This window comes from Myodes glareolus, chromosome 13, assembly GCF_982192425.1.
Source record: "Myodes glareolus chromosome 13, mMyoGla1.1, whole genome shotgun sequence".
Lineage (NCBI taxonomy): Eukaryota > Metazoa > Chordata > Mammalia > Rodentia > Cricetidae > Myodes > Myodes glareolus.
Window position 1 is genome coordinate 25,991,854 of NC_142038.1, and position 8,222 is coordinate 26,000,075.

At 45.1% G+C, this 8,222-nt stretch overlaps 1 long non-coding RNA gene across 1 annotated transcript; it reads left to right on the forward strand.

Moving 5' to 3' along the window:
• Positions 1–279: 279 nt before the first annotated feature.
• On the forward strand, positions 280–7,672 carry LOC146891710 (uncharacterized). Its single transcript, XR_015005324.2, has 2 exons — positions 280–357; positions 6,231–7,672. It is a non-coding gene; the product is annotated as an uncharacterized LOC146891710 (long non-coding RNA).
• The last annotated feature ends 550 nt before the right edge of the window (positions 7,673–8,222 follow it).

Genomic DNA, 8,222 nt, shown 5'->3' on the forward strand with positions numbered 1-8,222 from the left:
GCAAGCATCGGAGAAAGCAGAATGAATAGAAGACACGGGCACCAGAACCCTGTCTCTGTGATGTCCTCTGACCCTCCGGAGCAAACTCTGTCTCAAACTGAAAATCACTCCTTGACTTTAACCAAAGACTTTCTTCGTTTAGCTTAGTTTAAACTGGGCTTTTTGTTGTGTGCAAGGATAATAATTCTACCACATTTTGTCTTTATTGTCTTCAATTTTCACCACTGTAACATGAATATTTAGTGCATCGCAATTATCTTGTGTTTGTATAACAGCCTGATCTACTTCAAGAGTGAACATCGTTCCAGGACGGAGGAAGACACTTCTCCAAATGCTAAGGACGACGTTCTTTATCCGGTAAGCATCAGATTTCACATGTGATATATGTCTTACTGATCTTCAATACAGCAGTAATCATTATTTGTATGCTACGATTCTATGTTTCTAGCTGAGGTCTCTGCTGAAGCTCGGGTTAAACCCTGGCAACTTCCAAGTAGGAGCTCTGCAGTCATTAACATAGTGTGCCCCAAAATGAACCTGGGTTTTCCATCTTCAACCCCTTCTCATGTTATTGTTGAACGAGGTCAACCCTTCACCGGTGCCTCTAAGTTGCCCTCCTTTTCCTCCCGGTTTCTTCACAGTCCACGCCATCCTCTAGCCCAGACAGGCCTGTGATCTAAACCTCTCTCCTATTTGCGTGTTCCTCTCTGACTCTGCGGCACTTCCGCAGTAGGACTCCCATCACTCAACCAAATCTAAACATTTTTCCTGTTCTGAATGTAGTTCCCTCCCCTTATCCACTGGGACCTTGAAGGGGTAGCAGCTCTGCTGTTACAGCCCCCTGGGTAACCAAGGGTCCCTTTGTTATTCCTCCTTTGAAATAAGCCTTTCCTAACCTACTCCAATGTGCTGACCCCAGCCCAGGCTCACTCCTCCCCAAAGCAGACTCCTGTGTTAGCTCCTTTCTTGCCTCTCCTTCATCCCCGGACTTCTGTTCATGTAACTGGAGAGGGCAAGTGAGTGAGAACTGGCAAGTCCATTGGTGGAGGGCAAGTCCGGAGTTGTAAGAAGACCTAAGAATTAGAGATGCAAGTATTTCAGATCATTTTAAACATGAGGACCATCTTCCCTTTGTCCGTGGTTTTGGGGCCTACTTGTCCATGGTAGAGCAATAGGAAAACCATCTGTTAGGGACCAGGTCAGACACCTACAAAGAGTGAAACAAATACACACCTAAGCGGGCCCAGCTAGAGGTGGGTTTCTCTGCCTGAGATGTCACATTGCGTAACACATTACAACTGAGCATGGGCTTTTGTCCCCTAGGGGCTGACAGATGGCTGAGCAATCAATACATGTTTCAGAAATGATTGATCTTCAATTTTCTCCTCTTCAAAGGCAGTGAAGTAGGCAGCCCAGAGTTTATCATCTTTACATTATGAGAAAGGAAACCAGGGCCCAAAGAAGAAGGTTTCCTGGTTCAAATGCCCAGTGACTATGGATGCTCAAACCAGAATCCAGGTGTGTCCAATACCAACACCTTCAAGGGGAAGCCAACAACTGTGTCAGAGAAGGAAGAGAGCTTCTTGAGGGCATTTGGGGTTGGAGCTCATGTTTAAGTACCTTTTCGGCCTCTAGGGTCCTACCCTAGCTTTCTGTGTCCACTCAGGGTTCAGTGAGAGCTGAACTGCCTGTGGAGAAAGGTAGGTGGAAGTTCAGGCTGCCGACCAGCAGGGAATTGAGCAAAGGGAACAAGAGAAAGGCTTTCCGGTGCCAGGACTCTAGGGACATGTTTGTTGACTTTTTGCTCTGCATTAACGACATCCAACTAGGCTTTGAAGCTAGCTTTTGGATTGAAAGGTTCCAGGGGGTGGGTTGAGAAGTTCACGACCTGGTTGCTGAGCATTTCCAAACAACAGAAAATCCACAACAGCTCTAGGAAAATACCAGAATTATGCAGAAAGTGGGGAAGGAACTATAGAGAAAAACAGAACTATGAGGGAAATGGGAAAAGAGCAACATGAATTTAAAAGGAAACAACAACAACAACGACAACAAGAGAGGCTGCCCAGTAGGCAGCGGTGGCGGCAGCGATGGCATCAGCAGGCCTTGAGAGTGCTGAAGGCACCTTCACAACAGCCTACCAGACCAACCAGGCGATGACCAAAGGAACCTACTCCCAACTGCATCTCTGAAAACATGGTTCTGAGTCTTTGCTGCCCTGTTCATAGGCAGCAGTTGCTCCCTGCCTGTCTGGTCTGCTCCCCAACAGAGTCCTTAGATGCTGGTGGATGTCTTGCTCTAACCCTGGAATCAGTATGCATCCCCCTACCCTTTAGCTAAATTCTATCCTAAGACTTAAACTTTTCTGCAGAGACAGCCTTCTGACCCTGTTTGCATCCCTGAATCGGTTCCTATGCCCCTCATGTATGTGTCCATAGTAACATAGACCTTTACCAGCGCTCACCACTTGCTCCGTAAAGGGCGTATGCAGAACATCCTCAGCTACACTGACATGAAGCACGAGGCAGAGTCCAGCATTGACAATGTGTCAGTTAGGTATCTCTTGGACAAATAAAAGGGAGAACCGGTCAAAGTCTCAAAAATAGCTTTCTCACTCACCAGGCATAGGGGAGGAAAATAATCACATATGGGGAATTCGAGTAGAGATATTATTTTAAGAGAAAAAGAAACCCAGGGAAGCAAATAGCTTTCCATCTAAGGGTCATCAAGACATAGATTACCCCCTTGGTAACTGTGCAGTTATAATTGTCACTGTTGAGCCTTTTGGGAAAAGGATTAGAGAGATTTCCTTCCTTAAAAATAAACAAAGAAAGCCAAAAGCTACCAAATGATTACATACTTCCCAAACACTCAAGCTCAACCGACTGTCTAAGCAGAACAGAGGGCTGATGGAGCTGGGACAGCGTGATCCAAAGGGACAACTTTTTGTCAGCCAAACTAGTAGCTGAAATGCAAGAGTGCAGGTCGCCGGTGTCAGTGTCTCAGAAGATTTCCAAGTCCACGTGGGGGTATCTTGGTTTGTGAAGTCTTCTGATTAAATATCCCCAGTTGCTTAGCATTTTTTGTAGACACCGATGAATCGAAAGAGCAGCTGTATGTGACCCAGAGAGCCAGTAATGAACTGTTGCACCCGGAAACCTGACTTCCTGAATGTCCGTTAGGTATGCGCATGTCAACATCAACCTGCACTCTAAGGTCTCCAAACAATGTGATTTATCCACAAAAAAAGTGATCAATGTATTGATCGCTACATGACTAGCCAGCGACATGAGGAGCATTTAATTGTTGGCACTCAACTCTAGAGTCAGAGGAGGACCCATTAACTATGCAATATATGTCTGCAATTCTACATTGCTACCACTAGATGGCGATGTTGGTTTTATCTGCCACGGTAAACATGGAGCCATGCAATCTCACATTAAGAGTTTTATAGATACTTAGATGGCCCACAAATATGAGTGCTGTGCCTCCTTTCACAATGTTTTTTCTATCTCTCCTCACTTCTTACTCTTGTCAACTCTGAATGCAACCAAAGCCATCAGAAGGGGATGCTTTCCCTTAATGTGAGAAAAACTACATTAAGAAAAGCTTGAACATTGTGGGGAATGATGGCAGATATCCAGACAGCTAATGGCAAATAGCCCTTTAATCCAAATACAACCTCGTATATTTGCTTCTATACTGAAGGCACAGAGATAATGACTTTGGACACAATGGGCAGAAGGACCACAGTGTCATGGTTATGGAAGGCTCTGAGGTCTTCTAAGTGCAATTCATGAACCCAATAAACATTGAAGTATGAGGCAGAATTCATGATGGATAAAGGTAGTAAGTACTCATTCATCCACCAACCATTTGCACGGACGCAGGCATGAGTGCGGCTGTCGACCACCTGAGATACACCAGTGAGCGGAACGCTGCCCCAAAGAGTTCAAAACAGGGGAAGAGATAGATGATTAAAAGGCGCACTGAAATTCCCAGTTTTTGGTGAGCTGGAAGGAAAGCTATCTGCTGAGATATGTGCTGTTGTGTTGAAAAAAAGGGACTGCACTTCCGGTTCAGAGGGCAGTCTAGGTGGTCCTCCGTGAGGAGGCAGCAATACAACCAACGGAAGGGTGAGAAGAAGCCAGACACACAAGGGAGATTGGGAAAGAAAGGGATGAGCCAGGAGTGAGAGCCAAAGAGTTCCCTCGCAGAACTACATCCCCACTGCAAGAACGAGACCTCACATTTACAAAGCTGCTGCTGTGAGAGGTTGGGAAACCTCCCAGGACATTTGAGTTATAACACAGTCTTCTTATATCAAGATAACATGACAGAAAAACAGAAAGAAAAGTGATTAAGCAACTGGGCTTCGAAGATGCCTCCGCTGCCTACAGAAGTCCCAGCCAGCCTGCTTAACCCTTCAATGTGCTGCAGCGTCGTTAGTGAAGGCAAACCCTTGGGCTTCATCTGCTTTGAGGCGTTCACCCACAAAGCTCCAAAGACAACAGGAAGAAGCGTTTGTGTCCTGAGCGACAGAGAAAACAGATGTGAGCAGGAGGAGCCCTTCCGGATCCCATAACTGTGCTCTCACGGGCCCTAAACACGGTAGCAGCAAGTGCGTGTGTAGCGACTGGAAAGTTGATGGCGAGACTTTCATCTTGGAGTACACAAATCCTAGCATCTTGCCAACAGTAGATGCTGAACCGAACCATAATAGCCAAGGCTTGAGCGGCTTGCTGGCAAGTGTGTGGTCTTAGAGACTGAAACGGAACATCACCGTGATGGATGCGATGGTTGCCGTGGAGCATTTTGACTTCCGAAATGACAAAAGCAGCATGACCACCATTGCCCTCTGAGGACAGGCACTATTTTTACCTCAGTCATCAGTCCTGTTCTTCTTTAGCTCAGGGCTCACCCTCTACCCCACCAGCTTAGACGTCCTCCAATCTGTTTGTTCCCACTGCAGGCGAGTCCCTGTTCTCCTTATTTGCCTCCAGGTCTCATTGGATTCAAAGTCAAGTTTACGATGATGGATAAAAATGAAATAATGGGCTGGCGAGATGGCTCAGCAGTTAAGAGCCCTGACTGCTCTTCCAGAGGTCCTGAGTTCAATTCCCAGCAACCATATGGTGGCTCACAGTCATCTGTAATGAGACCTGGTGCCCTCTTCTGGTGTGCAGGTATACAATAAATCTTAAAAAAAAGTATCCATCAATATTTTTTTAAAAAATGAAATAACAGAAAAGAAAATTGTGGAAGCCGAGGTCAAAGAGACAGCAGCATCCAATAAGGAAGGGGGGCCCAGACTTTACCAGTTTTTAGGTTTGTTCTTTCTTTCTTGCAATGTGGCCTCATGGAGCCCAGGTTAACCTTGAACTCCCTGTGTAGCAAGGATGAAGTGGGGGGGAGATAACCTTGAACTTCTGACCCCTTACCCCAACCCCCAAATGCTAGGACTACAAACACAGACTACCACACTTGGTTTATGCAGTGCCGGTTTCAAACCCACGGTTTCCTGGATGGTAGGCAAGCATCTTACCTACTGAGCTACATCGGTAGCCCAGGCCATTTTCAAACTTTACCTGAAAGCTTGGTGTTTTCCAAACAATTGCCAGACCTGCCACAACCTCAGCATCTCTGCCACATCTTCATTAATTCATTAATCATTAATCATTAATTAATCATTTCTTTATTTTATCAACACATAGTTAATTTTTACTAAGTATATTTCAATGGAAACAATATTAGTACCACCATATCTGTGAAAGGGAAAACAGCATTGGATTAAAAGCAGATAATCATAAAAATTAGCCCATGTGTAACAAAATGTAAAATGTTTCCAGACATTTTCTTGAGTGGCTTAAATGTTGCCCGAGTTAGGTTTATTTTTGCTGTGATAAAGTACCAGGACCAAAAAGCAAGTTGGGGGTGATTGTTTGTACTACACCTCCACAGCACTGGTCATCACTGAGGAAAATCAGGACAGGAACTCAAACAAAGCAGGAACCTGGTGGCAGGAGCTGATGCAGAGGCCATGGAAGGGTGCTGCTTACTGGCTTGCTCCCCATAGCTTGCTCCGTCTGCCTTCCTTTATTACCCAGGACCACCAGCCCAGGGATGGCATCACCTCCAATGGGCTGGGCCCTTGCCCTTCACTGATTATGCTAATGCCTTACAGCTGGATCTTATAAAGGCATCTTCTCCACTGAGGTTCCTCCTTTCAGGAAACAAGTTTGTGTGTCAAGTTGACAAGAGGCTACCCAGCAGTCATGTTATCCTTGAAGATGCAGAATGTTTGGCAGTGGAAGTTGAACTGAAAGATTTGGAATCTCACAGCAGAGATGAGACTGTGTTTAAGACGTCCGTGTTGGAAGCCCGTCCATTTTTATCTCAGAAAAAAAAAAAGCCTACCAATGATCCTAGCAGTCAAAAGAAGTTGGGGTGGGGGGACATTCTTGGACAAAAGCTTATACTACTCCAAGGGCTTTCCATTGGAGAGTTACTCGGAGCCAAATCTGACAGCTCTGGAGAGGGGCGAACTACTGTGCAGGAACTCAGGGGCTGGTTAAGAACAACACACTTACTGAATTTCCAAGTTTGGTGCTCTTCCCTTCAGCTGGAGGAGGACCGCTTAGCTCCTTGGCAGTTGGTGAAGAAAGAGATTTGGATGAATCTCCTGAAAATAAGGAACTGGCTCCTAACTCCTGACTGGGGGAAGCCACAGTACAAGCCTAACAGAATCCTTTCTTCTTTTGATGAATTCGTCGCTGACAGCTCAGAAGACGGAGAGGTAAACTCAAGCGTGCGTCTTCCAGAGAGTTTTAGTCTTTCACTTTGCCTTCCTATAACTATTCCTGAAGCACCCGGAAAACAGGTGATGCTGTGTCAAACTCAAACCGTAGTAATGGAGCTACGACTCTGGATAGCTAGCAGTCCCCAAGAAGGAAAGAGGATGCCGGAGCCTACAGTTCCCACCTGACGAGGAACCCACCTCTGCTTTGTAGATGTAATGGAGGAATGTGGGAACCCTGTGGCCAGTCTTTAGAGACTTAACTGAGTGACTGGGTACTGCACACTTGTTAATATATGTATGGGACCTTTGGGACATAGAGGGATATATCTTGCTTTCTAAAAGCTGGGGGAAAATAATTGTAAATACTGTGAAAACTAAGGAAAATAAATCCTGTCCGTGGAAAGGATACAATCTGAAGGCCCCAGTGGCTGACCCCTAGATGTCAGAGAGTATAAGATTTTTCTGGGGCTAATTATCAGGTAACACAAATGTCATCATAAAATTGTGCTATAGAGCATGTTCTGGTTGAGTTTTGTCAACTTGACACAAGGCTAGAAATGTCTGGGAAGAGAGAATCTTAATTGAGAAAGTACCTCGATAACACAAGTCTACGGGACATTTTATTGATTAATGATTGATATGAGACAGCCCAGTTCCCTGTAGACAGTGCCACCCCAGACTTGTGATCCCAGATGATATATAAAGTCAAGTTTAGCAAGTCATGTAGACCAAGACAGTAAGCAACATTTCTCCATGGCATCTACTTCATTCTGGCCTCCAGCATCCTGCCTTGGATTTTTGCCCTGACTTCCTGAAGTTGTAGAGTGGGTCCTGAGAGTTCTAAGATGAAATAAACAATTCCTTCCCCAGGTAGCTTTGGTCACAGTGTTTTATGATGGCAATTGAAAGGCCACTAAGACAGAGCATGATTTAAGGAATTGTCTGACAAGACAAAGTACAAACGGAACTCAAAAGCAGAGAGGTCACAGTCCCACAGAGGGAGTAAGTGGGTCTCCAAAGTTGTTCTCTAGGGTAATAAAAATATCACAACTTAAAATTTTAAATAAAAAACCAGAAGGAAAACCAAGCAACGATTAAATGAACATTTACAAGTTAATACAGAAGCTATTTCTGACCACACATTAAGAAACCCAATGACCTGAGTAAGGAAGGGACAGAGGTCACGGTAGGCTGTTCAGAGAACCCACTGATGAAGCCAACACTAAGCACAGGCAGCTTTCAGGCAACATTTCCAAGATGTACATTGCTAGCCCTTACCCAGGTATTCGTAACAGGAATTGCTTAGATTGAGCACCATACAGCCAAATTTTGAAATATCTCTTTAGTGAGTTCTTCACTGAGCCCTTCCTCAAGACCTCTGCTTCTACTGTAAGTTTCTAAAACATTGACAAATGCAACACAC